Genomic DNA, 14,126 nt, shown 5'->3' with positions numbered 1-14,126 from the left:
AACAGCATGGTACTGCCATAAAAGTAGATATGTAGATCAATGGAACAGAATAGAGGACCCACATATAAGTCCCCGTAGCTATAGCTACCTGATATTCGATAAATATGCCAATAATACTCATTGGAGAAAAGACAGCCTCTGCAGCAAATGGTGCTGGGAAAACTGGTTATGTATCTGTAGGAGGATGAAAATAGATTCTTCCCTCTCTCCATGTACAAGAATTAAGTCCAAATGGATTAAAGACCTTAACATCAGACCTGAAACTGAAACTTCTAGAGGAAACAGAAGGGGAAATCCTTCACCATACTGGTCTTGGCAAAGACTTTCTGAATATAACCCCAATTGTTCAGGCAATAAAACCACAGATTAACCATTGGAACCTCATGAAATTACAAAGATTTTGTACTGCAAAGTACATTGAATAAAGTAAAGAGGCAATCTACAGAATGTGAAAAAAAACTTTGCCAGCTATATATCTGATAGAGGATTTATATCTAGTATATACAAAGAAATCAAAAAGTTAAATAATAAGAAATCAAACAAGGCAATCAAAAAATGGGCTATGGAACTAAATAGAGAGTTCTCAAAAGAAGAAATACAGATGACGTATAAGCATCTAAAAAAATGTTCTACATCCCTAGTCATCAGGGAAATGCAGATTAAAACTACACTGAGATTACATCTCACTCCTGTCAGATTGGCTACCATTATGAAAACAAATGATCACAAATGCTTGCAGGAATGTGGAAAAAGAGGAGCCCTTCTACATTGTTGGTGGGAATGCAATCTGGTCCAGCCATTGTGAAAATCAGTGTGAAGGTTCTTAAGACAGCTAAAAATTGATCTACCAAATGACCCAGCTATAACACTCCTAGGCATATATCCTAAGGACTCATTCCATTTCCTTAGAAGTACATGCTCAACCATGTTTAGTGCTGCTCAATTCATAATAGCTGGGAAATGGACCAGCCCAGATGTCCCTCAACTGATAGTGGATAATGAAGATGTGGCACATTTATACAATGGAGTTCTACTCAGCAGTAAAGAAAAATGAAGTTGTGAAATTTGCAGGAAAATGGATGGATCTGGAAAGGATTATACTAACCCAGGCCCAGAAAGCCAAGTGCTGCATGTTCTCCCTCATATGTGGATCCTAGCTGCAGATGATTGGGCTTCTGTGTGAGAAGGAAAAAACTCAGGAGCACAGGGCAGTATGTTAAAAAGGAGATATAAAGGGAAGAGAAAGGAAGGGAAGAGGGTACTTAATAGGTTGGTATGTTATATATGTAAGTAGAAGAATAGATTAACGGGGGTGAAAAGGCCCAGAGTGAGGTCAGGGGAAGAGTCGGAGTAAAGGAAAGGTGGAGGGAGTGCTAATCAAAATCTAAGAGGATGCAAATAAATCATATGAAATCCTCTGGTCTTGGACAATGGAACACTCAGGAGCCATAGATCATTGTTAGAAAATTTTCAGTGCCAGGGATGGGATACCTCTAGTGAGTTGTTGGCCAGGGAGGTCTCAGATGCCCCCAAAACATTATAGGCCATTGCCAAGGCCCTTGGATTCCCACCAGGAATCGTTGGTAAGTCCCTATTCCTGAAGACTCTACATACTTGGGCTGCCAGGCCACTGAGAAATCCTGCTGGAACTGAGCTGTTAACCTCCTCCATGTAGACCAGCTGATAGAAAGCTGGAAGAAGCCATTCTACATGTAGTTCAATGAGAGAAAGAGATACCACCAGTGAAGACACTCAAAAGTGGACACTGAAAGCCTTATATAATTGGCCAGCCAGGCCAAATGAGCCAACAGGTATATTAGTGGCATGTCTGTCATGGTGGAAACCAACTGCCCTCCAATTGGACTGGAGGCCCGCTCCATGTGTGTGTGGGCGGGGAATGTATCCCTGATACTGAAAGCTTAAAACAGGGGTAGTCATGAGCCCTAGGGGTGTAACATCTGCTGATGTCTGGAGAAATGTATATACTGTGCTTATCTAATTGCCCAGTAAGCGCTTCTCTTAATATTTATACCCTTATATTAATGCTACTCTCACTTTGGGTAGAGAATCTTCTCTTTTCAGATGGCAGTGACCTTGGGATGACTCAGAAGGTATCATAGTGCTGGAAAGAAGTGACTGCAGTAATGAGTAACATCTTGATCATACCTTCCAAGCCTCAGGATCTAATGTGGAAGAGGTGGCGGAAAGACTGTAAGAGCCAAAGGAAGGGTAGGACTCCTTACAACGTGTTCCCTCCAGACACAAAATGGCCTGGATATCCATGACCTCACTGTGCCTGACACTACCTATACAAGACCACCATAAAAGGAGGAAAAGATCATAACATTAAAATAGAAGATAGACTGATTGAGATGGGGAGGGGATATGATGGAGAATGGAACTTCAAAGGGGAAAGTCTGGGGTGAGGGAGGGTATTACCATGGGATATTTATTACAATCATGGAAAATGTTAATAAAAATAGAGAAAAAAATAAAGCAAAGAAAGTAGACCCATCTTATACTTTAACTGTCTAATACCTATAAATGCAGACAGAACCTGTTATCAGTTCTGAAGACAATACCAATTAATTTACAAACAAATGAAGAAATTTAACCTAGAAAGTGTCAGCAAAGGACAAATAAGATAGTGTAAAGTCTTAGCACCTGTGCTTGAAAACATCTTTGATTGGTTCAGATACCTGTGTGGGTACCAATTACACAGAGACCATTGGAAACAGAACCACAAAGCATGGATTTTTTTTTTTTTTTCAGATGAGGAACACTGTTTGAGCATGAGGCTTTACCCTAAAGCAGGGAATATGTCTTAAGAGTTAATTTTGTTATAAGCACTGGACTTAAGACACCAGAAATGAGACAGTTACTTTACATATAATAAAGTGGAATCTGGTCTTAGTTGAGCCAAAACAGCTAGCTAAATTCTAATAGAAGCCTTGACAAATCTGTTTTGAAAGAAAAAAAAAAATCATTTGACAATCAATGATTTTCCTTAATATTGATAGCTATTGATTTTACGTACAATAGGACTTTTTCCTACTATTTTAAATATATTTTATGTAGTTGAGAAAGTGCCGGAGCTCGCCGGCAGAGTTGAACAGTACCCAAGGGGGGAGTAAGGACTAAGAAAACAAGACGAGAAACAAAAGATGAACTCGGGAGGGCTGTCCGTGAATACTGAAACCCCAACTTTATTTAGTTCTTCTATTTTATACTTCTTCTCAGAGCAACAGAATGTAAGCAGAAAAATGCTAATATTTACACAGGAACTCTTGACAAAGCCACATCCTTCTACATTAGTCAAAGAACAGTACAATCTTAGCCTCCAACTGAAAATGTTACTTCTTTCCCAATTCCCAGAACCTCAGCTGATATCTAATCTCATGCTTGGCAAAACATTCTGTTTCTTTCTGGCCCACCATATAAGGTACACTGATCATAAACAGACGTCCAGGCAAATGGCTCCCGGCAAGAAAGAGATAGAGAGACAATGGGTGCCCTGGGGACCACAGCTCAGGCAAGTGAACTCCAGACTTTTTTTTTAATTAAATTTTTATTAACATTTTCCATGATTATAAAATATATCCCATGGTAATTCCCTCCCTCCCCAGAACTCCAGACTTTTGTGCCACCTTGTGCATCTGGCTTATGTGGGTCCTGGAGAATAGAAGCAGGATCCTTTGGCTTTGCAGGCAAATACCTTAACCATTAAGCCATCTCTCCAACCAACCATAGAAAATTTTATTAACATAAAACAATTTTATATTTACCCATGATTTAAATTTGATAAAGCTTAAGCAAGGTATCCCAACATATTTTTGCCTGAAAATTAGTTTTTTGTTTCTTTTTTTTTTTTAAACATTTTTTATTTATTTATTTGAGAGGGACAGACACAGAGAGAAAGACAGATAGAGGGAGAGAGAAAGAATGGGCGCGCCAGGGCTTCCAGCCTCTGCAAACGAACTCCAGACGCGTGCGCCCCCTTGTGCATCTGGCTAACGTGGGACCTGGGGAACCGAGCCTCGAACCGGGGTCCTTAGGCTTCACAGGCAAGCGCTTAACCACTAAGCCATTTCTCCAGCCCCAGTTTTTTGTTTCTTAAAAGTTTGTAACCAGTTGAAAAATCTTTAACTTTAGGCATGGTGTTTAGGTGTAGCCTGAAAATTCTTTTCTACACATGCATATTTTTATCCACATACTTTAACATTTTCATGTAAGTACCACTCAAAATACATTTTTATCAAGCATTCTATCTCCAACATTGAAAATTTTCTTCCCAGTTCCTTCAATAAACTCATCTCACCCCGTAATTAACCATCTTTCTTATAAGACTATTAAGAGAAACTACACCAAATAGATTAATCCCATTACTGACAAACAAGTAGTCTAGATTAAAGAAAATTTTATGTCACGAATACCTCTAAAACACTTGGAAATGATTGTATTATGAGTAACTAAGGCAAATTTTGTTTGTCTTGAGGCAGGCTGGCCTAAAACTCAGGTCATTAAGTAACAGGACATTGCAATCTTTTTTTTTTTTTTTTAAAAAAAAAAAAACCTGGGAAATTATGACTCACCAACTCAGAGAGAATTCTGTTGTCTTTAATAATCCTCTATGTCAGTTGAAGTTGACCTAGAACATAAACTCAGTAATTATATTTATGTTATCATGTGACAAAGTATGGCATTGTTTATATAAAACTGCAGTTTACCATGGGCTTTATTAAAACTTGACCTTTTATTTCTTCTTGCTGCCTCAAGATGCTGGTGCTTTAAGCAATGGCAGGGCAGGATTTAAGCTCTCATGACTCACCACCTTTGGATCAGCCCCACCCTGCTCCCAGGCACTCCCCCAGGGTCTGGTCTGGTATACATGGATATAATGGCAAAGATGACTGCTGGTCCACTGGCTTGAGTATGGCCAAAGGGCAAAAAAAGGGAGGGGCTCCTGAGAATGCTGGGGGCCACTGGGAAAAGATACAGACACATGGCGCCTGCACAGGCTGAGGCACCATTTTCTTGGTATGGGTGAGCCCGACACCTGACCCGAGCCACGTTGGAGTGCTTGCAAAGATGGCTTGCAGTTTTGCCACTGCCCTAGCAGAGAAATATGAAAGTGGATGAAAAGGGAAGGGACATTTCCTTCCCGAACTTTGCACTTCCTAGCCAGATAAGCTATGCAGGTCCACATGGATCCCCGGAAATCATCCGGGGGGTGACCTGGAGGACTTCTTCCCAACAGGAACTGGCCTCCCTCTGGGATAGCTTAATTCCCCTAATATTCAGGAAATCCCTTAATCTATGAATCTGTGATTTCTTTTGGTGGGAGACAATATTACTCATGATAGAAAAGAGTAGAAATGCCAAGACCAGAGGGCAATGTTCCCAAGGGCTGAATAGCACTGTGGGGGATTCCCCAATAGTCAGGACATAAGCCTACCCACAAGTGTAAGAGAATGGCAACTTGCCCCTTGAGAGGTCGATGTGTTACCAGCTTTTTGTGTTGGAGAGAAGTAGACAGAAGTTCTTTGCCAACACCCAATGGGCTGTCAGGGTCCAGGCAGAGGATGGCTGACCTTCAGTCAATACCGAAGAGTTAGTTACCTTGGCCAAGAGACATCAGTTGCCAGTTCACCATGTCTCATGATGGATGCAAAAAGAAAATAAAGAAGGAAAAAGAGAAACCTGCCAGCCCTCAAAAACATGGAGGCAAGGCCACATGGACCAATATCTCCCAGTCCCTTTGGGAGAGCACTCACCTATCTAGTCCTGTCTCCCTGTTCTAGCACCAGCTCTGGGTTGCTGGTTCCTCCAGGACCAGCTGTGTTTCTCCCAAAGGCATCCAAGTAACTGTAGTGAGTATGCAAAAGAATCACTTTCGAGAGACAGTCTCTGTGAACAGCTCGATTTAATCAATAGGGAAATGGGTTTATAAACAATTGAGGGTTCTAAGGGGTTTGGATGTACAAGGGTGCATGCTGATTCCTAATCAGCATATGGGGACATACATTCCATCACATAAGCAATGGTAAAGGGAAGGTGTAGAGTACAGGGCGATGGGCTGTGCAAAGGGTGCTGGCTGATATCATATAAGGAGTTTCCTAGGCAACTGACCAAAGCCTAAGTTCAATTGTGCTGGGCTTGGAGAGGGACTGGCTTCCTGTGGCCTGGGGGTACTTAGTCTTGCCTGGCAGTTCAGGCCCATCTACAGAAGGCTCCAGCCTGTGCCTAGCAGTGACTGACACCTAGGTAAATACTTAATTTATGGTATGACATAGAAAACTCTTTTTTCTTTCTTTTTTTGTTTGAGGTAGAGTCTCAATCTAGCTCAGGCTGACTTGGAATTCACTATGCAGTCTCAGGGTGGCCTTGAATTCATAGCGATCCTCCTACACCTGCCTCCCAAGTACTGAGATTAAAGGTGTGCACTATCATGCCTGCCCAAAAAAACATTTTTTAAAAAAATTTTAGAGGCAGTGCAAAAGAGAGATGAGGGATGGGAAGAGAATTGGTGCAGCAGGACCTCATCCACTGCAATTGAACTCCAGACACTTGTGCCTCCTAGTGGGTATGTGTGACCTTATGCTTGCCTTACCTTTGTGTGCCTGGCTTATGTAGGATCTGGAAAGTCAAACATGAGTCCTTAGGATTAACAGGTGAACACCTTAAACCACTAAGACATCTCCAACCAAGCCATCTTTAATATTCATGTAACACTTTACTAAATAACTCTGAGGCATATTATTTCAGTTGCCAATGGCAGAGCCCTGGCAAACTGTAGCATAATTCAACAAATATGAAGAGAAAGGGTTGAAAAATGGCTTAGTGGTTAAGATGCTTGCTGTGAAGCTTAAGGACTCAGGTTTAATCCCCAGTACCCACATAAGGCAGATACACAAGGTGGCACATGCATCTGGAATTCATTTGTAGTGGCTAGAGGCCCTGGCGTGCATATTCTATCTCTCTCTAATAATTAAGTAAAATGAAAAAAATGAAAGTAATTTTTCATGGCTTCTAAGAGACAAGGATTCTCACTCCAATATTTGTGTAATCCCTACCTGAGAATGAATGGTTCTGGACAGGCTGCTAAGAGACTGAAAGAGAAACTTCCAGTGAATATAGTGGAACAGGAACTACAGCAAAGAATCTTTGAGAAAAAGAATGTAAGATACTACACACTCTTCTACCAAAAATTTAAGAGTGGGTAAAGAATTATTAACTGAGGAGAAACTGTAGCAAAGAAATATAAGGGAGTTAGAAGCTTCTAACATTCACTCAACTAGTATCTACCATGGTGGCATTAAAGTGCTTCTACTCAGCCAGCAAGTGGAGAAGGACAAGGGAGATAACAGAAAATGGCAAGGAGATCCAAGTCCCATCAATACAGTAAGAAAAAATGAAATAGCCTACTATGTACCAGGAGACATGTTACTTCTACCACATCTTCCAGGTCTCAGGACACATTGCAGAACAAGTGGAGACATGAGTACTGCTCTCATTACTAGCCTGACAACCAGCTCCAAAAAGATAGTGTCAGATACTGTGTTCACTCAAAATTCATCCAGGCAAAATTCCAGAGGGTACAAAGAACTCAACACTAAAATACACTACTAAGACACCCACCAAAGTTCAGAGAACATTGTGGCAGAAGGGGCAGAAATATTATAAAAGGAACATTGTGCACAGGAATGTCCTGAGGCATGCCCCCGACCCCCACCCCAGAGACTGAGGCCTTCTGAAACAAACTGACTACCAATAATACTACTGAGGAGGGTTTTCAGTGGCTTGGGGATGGCAGAGGAGATTTAACAGTATAACATCTTAAAAGATAAAATCAATTTTAAAATAAAATACTCTACATCAACTGTAAGTAGAAATAGTCCTAATATACTTAATCTCCCCAGATTCATCCCCCGGATGAGTTCCCACTTCAGAGATCTATCCATGTTAATGGGTGTTTCCTAGTTTTTAACAATGGTCTCCATTTCAGCAAAAAAGAGACATCAGAGGGGAGAAACATTAACTGTTTTCTACCTTGTTTTAAATCTGTTTGGTTTCATTACTCTTAATAAAACTCTAGAGATGAAGTAATACTATATCACCTTCTAAGTACGCATTACCATGTCAATTACAGATTTTCAGACTCATGTACCGTGTTGTTTTTGATGCTCTTCTCTTTTACTAAGTAACAGAAAACTATTAGAAATGATATTCTGGATGTTTTGAAACATTTAATTCATAGTCATTTTGCACTCTACATTGCATAACCAAGGAAGTAGTTGATAAATATTTTGATTCTATTGGAGGAATACTTCATTTAGAGCTGTGATCATTGCTTTTATTGAATTAAGCAAAGATGTTATTTAAACTTTAAATGAGTAGTATCATTTTATATTGATCTGAAACTGTAAAATTTCTACATTTATAACTTTTAAAAAATTATTTTTATGTACAGTTGTGTGTTTGGGGTGTACTACAGAGCAAATTTTGAAATCAAAGGGTGATTTCAAGGTGCTTGTATTCTGTCTTGTTGGAGACAGTGTCTCTATCACACCATGTAGCGTTCAGGGACCACTGCAGAGAAAGGAATTGGAAGAAGAGAAGAGCTTAAGCATGGGAAGGAGTGCTGTGGAGTGCTGTATTCCATACAAATTGTGGGAATTGCATTCATGTTATCCTAGAGGTTGGCACTATCTACACAAGATTTGTATAATATGATGGAAAATTATTACAACAAAACAGATGGGGGGGGGGCTGGAGAAATGGGTTAGCAGTTAAGGTACTTGCCTGTGAAGCATAAGGACCCAGGTTCAATTCTCCAGATCCCACATAAGCCAGGTGCACATGGTGGCACATGAATCTTTAGTTTGTTTTCAGTGGCTTGAGTCCCTGGTGTGCCCATTCTCACTCTCTCTCTTCCTCCCACCCATCTCTGTCTCTAATAAATAAATAAATTATAGAAGAAGGGGGGGCAGGCATGGTGGCACATGCCTTTAATCCCAGCATTTAGGAGGCAGAGGTAGAAGGATCGCCATGAGTTCAAGGCCACACTATGAATACATAGTGAATTCCAGGTCAGCCTGGGCTGGAATGACACCCTACTTTGAAAAAAGAAAAAAAAATAGAAGAAGGGTTACTTGGAAGGAAAAAGTGTTTAAGTGGAGAGTGTATGGAAGGGGAGAAAAAAGAGGATTTTGAAAGAGGATTATTTCCTGGGTATATTGTTTATATGTATAAAAACTGTGAATGAAAAGGTTAATTAAAAAGAGTTATTGTCACAGCCTGTTGTCAGCTTATGGGTATTTTTTCTGTTTTGCTTTCTCTCATAGATTAATATTTACCTGTAATTGTTAGCTTTTGAGAATTAGGAGTTATATCTGAGAAAAGAAAATTAGTAATTTTACAGTTCAGTGATTGTTGTAATGAGTACATTGAAATTGTTAAGTAGCTTGGAAAATTAAGAAGTGTCTCAACCAATAGTATCTCATAAAATTCAAAAGTTTTTGCACAAACATACTGTAAGTAGAGCAAACAGATTACCCACAGAATGGAAGAAAATTAGCCAGGTGTGGTGGCGCATGCCTTTAATCCCAGCACTCGGGAGGCAGAGGTAGGAGGATCACTGTGAGTTCAAGGCCACCCTGAGACTCCATAGTGAACTCCAGGTCAGCCTGGGCTAGAGTGAGAACGTACCTCAAAAAGCCAAAAAAAAAAAAAAAAAAAAGAATGGAAGAAAACTTTTGCCAGGGATACCACTGACAGAGGCCTAATATCTAGAATCTATACAGAACTCAAAATACCAAACAATAAAACAATCAAACAACCCATTCAAAAAAATGGGGTATGAAACTCAATAAGGAATAGCAAGAGGAAGAAATATAAATAACACACATTTAACATCTCTAACTGTGATGGTTTGATTCAGCTGTCCCTCATAAACTTTGGTTTTCTGAATACTAGGTCCCCATCTGATAGCAATTTGAGAATCAAAACATCGTAGAGCTGGGCAAGGTGATGCATATCTTTAATGTCAGCACTTGGGAGGCAGAGGGAGGAGGATCACTATGAGGTCAAGGCAACCCTGAGACTACATCATGAATTCCAGGTCAGCCTGAGCTGGAGTGAGACCCTGCTTTGAACATCAAGCAAACAAAAAAGAAATGTACAAACAAACAATAAACAACAACAACAAAATCCCTAAACCTTCTGGAGGCAGTGAATTGTTGGGGAGTGGTTATGGGTGTTATAGATAGGTCCTCTTTCCAGTGTTTGGCACACTCTCCTGTTGCTGTTGTCTATCTGATGTTTCTCAGGACAAGGTGTCCACCCTCTGCTCATGCTGTTGTTTTGCCCAGCCATCATTGAGTCTACAAGCCAAAATAAATCCCCTTTTCCCCCACAAGCTATTTCTGGTCAGGTACTTTCTGACACCAATGCATACCTGACTGCAATAGGAAAGTTGGTACCAGAAGTAGGGTCACTGCTGCTAGAAACCTGATGCTGTGGCTTTGGCCTTTTGGAACTGTTTTGAAGGAGGAGTGTGGACAAATTTGAAATCTTAGTCTAAGAGACACCTTGCATTGCTATAAATACAGTTTAATGGATTATTCTGGTCAGAGGTGAAAGACTGAATCCATTAAGAAGTATGGGCTATGAGGTTTGGCTTTTAAAGGCAAGAAATAGCTTTGCCTGAACTGGGCTAGAAGTCATTTGCATGAGTGGTTTGCTATTATGCCTGTGTCCTGAGAACTTATGCAGTGTTTCTTTGGATAGAAATAAACTTCTGTGAGCAGCGGGATATGGCACAGAAAAAAATGAAATCTTTGGGCCAAAACTACTACTTGTATAGCTGCAATTATTTGAGAGTTTACAATCATTGAGAATTGGACTAGCTCATCTGTACTGGGACAAGAGGAAAAATGCAGACTCTTTTGAAAGGGTCTGAATGCTGAGAGACTGTCCCATTCTTCAAAGTCAGCTTTATTACCCCCCGGATTAACAAACTGGTAGCCCACTTGTTATTATGGGGCATAATAAATGCAGGAAAGACAGGGTCATTGAATTTCCAAAACAGTTTTGTATTTTGGAAATGGTCATGGGAAAGAGTGGAGCAGGCTTGCTGGATTGCCTGCATGTAGGCCTAATGGAACCATGGGAATGCACCATTGGTTGCAGTGGCAATCCAATGGATACTCAAGGACTATGAGATGCTCCCAAGGAGCCAGCACAGATGAAGTTTTCTGGGATTATGAGTAGATTAGCTAAAGGGGCTGAATTGGAACCCCAGTCTTGTCATTGCTTAGAATTATTGGACTTGGAGATCTGTCAATGACTAGAGTTGTGGGACTTGGAGGAACAGAGTTTCATGTTTGCCCTGTTTAAATCTTATAATGGGTGGATATTTCTTTGCTTCTCCCAAAGCTATCTTTTAAAGAATGAATGTTTATTCTGTGCTTTTTTTTTTTTTTTTTTTGGTATTATGGATTAGTTAAAAGACCTTGGACTATGAGATGTTTGAACATCATTGGGGCCGATAAAAATTATGGGGGCTTTTAAAGTTTGATTGAATGTATGGCATTTTACATAATGATAGTTTATGGGGCCCAGGGACAGAATGTGGTGGTTTGATTCACATGCCCCCATAAACTTAGGTGTTTTGAATGCTAGATCCTCAGCTGATGGCAATTTGGGAATTCAACAAGTGTACTGTTCGAGGTGGGCTTATGAGTGTCATAGCCAGCTTCCTCTTGTCAGTATTCTGCACACATTCCTGTTGCTGTTGCCCATCTCATGTTGCCTAGGTGATGTCCACCTTCTGCTCATGCCTTCATTTTCCCCTTAAGCCTGTATGCCAAAATAAACTTTCTGTCCCCCACAAGCTGCTCTTGCTTGGGTGTTTTCTGATGGCAATGAGAACCTGACTGCAACACTAACCATCATGGAAATGCAAATTAAAACAACTATGAGATTCCACCTTACTCCAGTTAGGAAGGCAATCATTAAAATTTCAAACAAAAGGGGCTGGAGAGATGGCTTAGTAGTGAAGGCATTTACCTGCAAAGCCAAAGGAGCCTGGTTCAACTCTCCATGGGGGTACATGCATCTGGAGTTCGTTTGCAGTGGCTGGAGGCCCTAGCACACCCACTTTTTCTTTCTCTCTCTGCCTCCTCTCTCTCACATAAATAAATAAAATATATTCAAAAAATTCAAACAAATGTTGGCAAGGATGTGGGGAAAGAGGCATCCTCATTTACCGCTGGCGAGAATGCAAACTTGTACAACCAATGCAGAAATCAACATGAAGTTTCCTGTAAAATAATATAGAACTATCAACAGACCCAGTTATTCCCCTACTGGGTATATATCCTAAACACACTATGCTTCACTACACAGACATTTTCTCAACCATGTTTATAACTGCTCAATTCATCATAGTTAGAAACTGAAACCAAACCAAGTGCCTATCACTGGATGAATATAAAACAAAGTTTTGGAACATATATACAATGGAATTCTACTCAGCAGTAAGAAGAAAAATGACACAATGAAATTTGTTGGAAAATGGGTGGGCATAGAACAGATCATACTCAACATACCATCACAGAAAGACAAATGCCACATGTCCACATGTTCACACTCATCTGTGGTTACTAACCTGGATCAGCCTGAGTTGCCTGGCATTCTGAGTAGGCAAACTGAGGCACAGCAAAAGGGATAGAAGGGTTAGGGGGAGGGGAAAGGGAGGGTGAGGAGAAATCAACACAAAAATAAAGCGAAAATAAATCAGCATCATAGAAACCTTTCTCCTTGAAGGCACACTAAAGGATAAAACAGTAAGCAGAAATATAGGGGGCCCTGGAGAAGGTGGGATGAATCCTAATCTTAAAAAAAAAAAAAATGGCTCTGCCCTTTAATACCTAGTACCAGATGCCCACATTAAGCTGTTGGTTCAAGAAACATAGGAGGTCCCCAAGTCAAGACAGGCTTCTGTCAAAGCACTTGATTATCAACTTGAGATAAAAGGTAAGACCTTACTGCTGAAGACACTATATGCTACCAACACAGATCACAGAGAAACATGGCTGGAATACTGCAGAGAGCCAGTTCCCAGAGAGTTAGCACATCGACTTCTGGAAAGCACTACCTGAGCTACTGGGGGAAAGTGGCCAACAACGGTATGAGCAAGCATGGGTCTAAGCTACACAGAAGTAATGATCCTGACAAGTTGTACGTACCAGTGCAATGGTGGCACACAGCCTTGGTAGGTAACCTATGGATTCTGATTGGTTAAGATCTGCTCAGTGGAAGGGAACCTATATCTGGAACTGGGAAGCAGGTCTGAATCTTATAGAGACGATTATGATCTTCAATGTCAAGCTACTGCTAGACTTTGACTAAAACAGGGAATACATCCATTAAAATCTCCCAAACATGGTGGGGGTGGGAGTGCCTGTGGGTAGTTCAGTGGGTCTGAGTTAGCAGCAGCAGTTGGGGGAACAGAGGAAGGTATGAGGACCACAGATATGGTCAGCAGAGGCCGCAGGTAGCAAAGTAAAGAACCTGATTAGACACAGAGGCTGTGGCTAATGGCTGAGGGGATCCAAGTGCCTACTGGGCTACCTGAGAGGGTGGGGATGAGGAGATTCCCAACTGTTCCACTCTGTGCCCTCCCGCTGTAGGTCTGTTAGGACCTACTTGACCTGGAGCCCCACAGATCATGCCTTATAGTACACTGGGAGATGAAGCACAATTAGGAGGCTGCCACCTTGACCAGAAACCTGGAGGTTCTCTTTTGTGATTGCATTGGTCTGTGAGGAGAGTCAAAATGACCATATTGCTGAGAAGTCACAATTGAAATGTCCTATCATACCCTCCCAGGATCAGGGATTTGGGTAAGGGAAAATAGGGGTGGGTGGGATTAACACAGTTTATTGTCTATGTTTGGAAGCTGTCAATGAAAAGGTTATTTTTTTCCAAGGATTTAATAATTTATAAGTTGTGTCTCTGAAAAGTTGTTCTAGCTTAGTCACAATTTATAGATCATACAGTAAAAATTACTACTTTATACAGATATAAGAATATAACATCTTTAAGTTTAAGCTCACAACATT

At 40.8% G+C, this 14,126-nt stretch overlaps 1 protein-coding gene across 2 annotated transcripts in view; it reads right to left on the bottom strand.

The window, feature by feature from the left end:
* Nucleotides 1-14,126, bottom strand: part of LOC123457310 (zinc finger protein 809-like) — a 93,478-nt gene that overhangs the window by 3,634 nt on the left and 75,718 nt on the right. The window contains exon 4 of one of the 2 annotated variants that reach the window (XR_006634981.1): nucleotides 4,593-4,648. The gene's annotated coding sequence lies outside the window, so the exon portion shown is untranslated. Of the gene's footprint in view, nucleotides 1-4,592; nucleotides 4,649-5,850; nucleotides 5,866-14,126 lie in introns of those variants that run through there. The other variant, XR_006634984.1, reaches the window with a different exon arrangement.

Source organism: Jaculus jaculus, unplaced genomic scaffold (genome assembly GCF_020740685.1).
Source record: "Jaculus jaculus isolate mJacJac1 unplaced genomic scaffold, mJacJac1.mat.Y.cur mat_scaffold_35_1_3033546_arrow_ctg1, whole genome shotgun sequence".
Taxonomy (NCBI): Eukaryota; Metazoa; Chordata; class Mammalia; order Rodentia; family Dipodidae; genus Jaculus; species Jaculus jaculus.
Note: the sequence above shows the minus strand (reverse complement) of the source record. Positions and strands in the feature narration are given on the sequence as shown.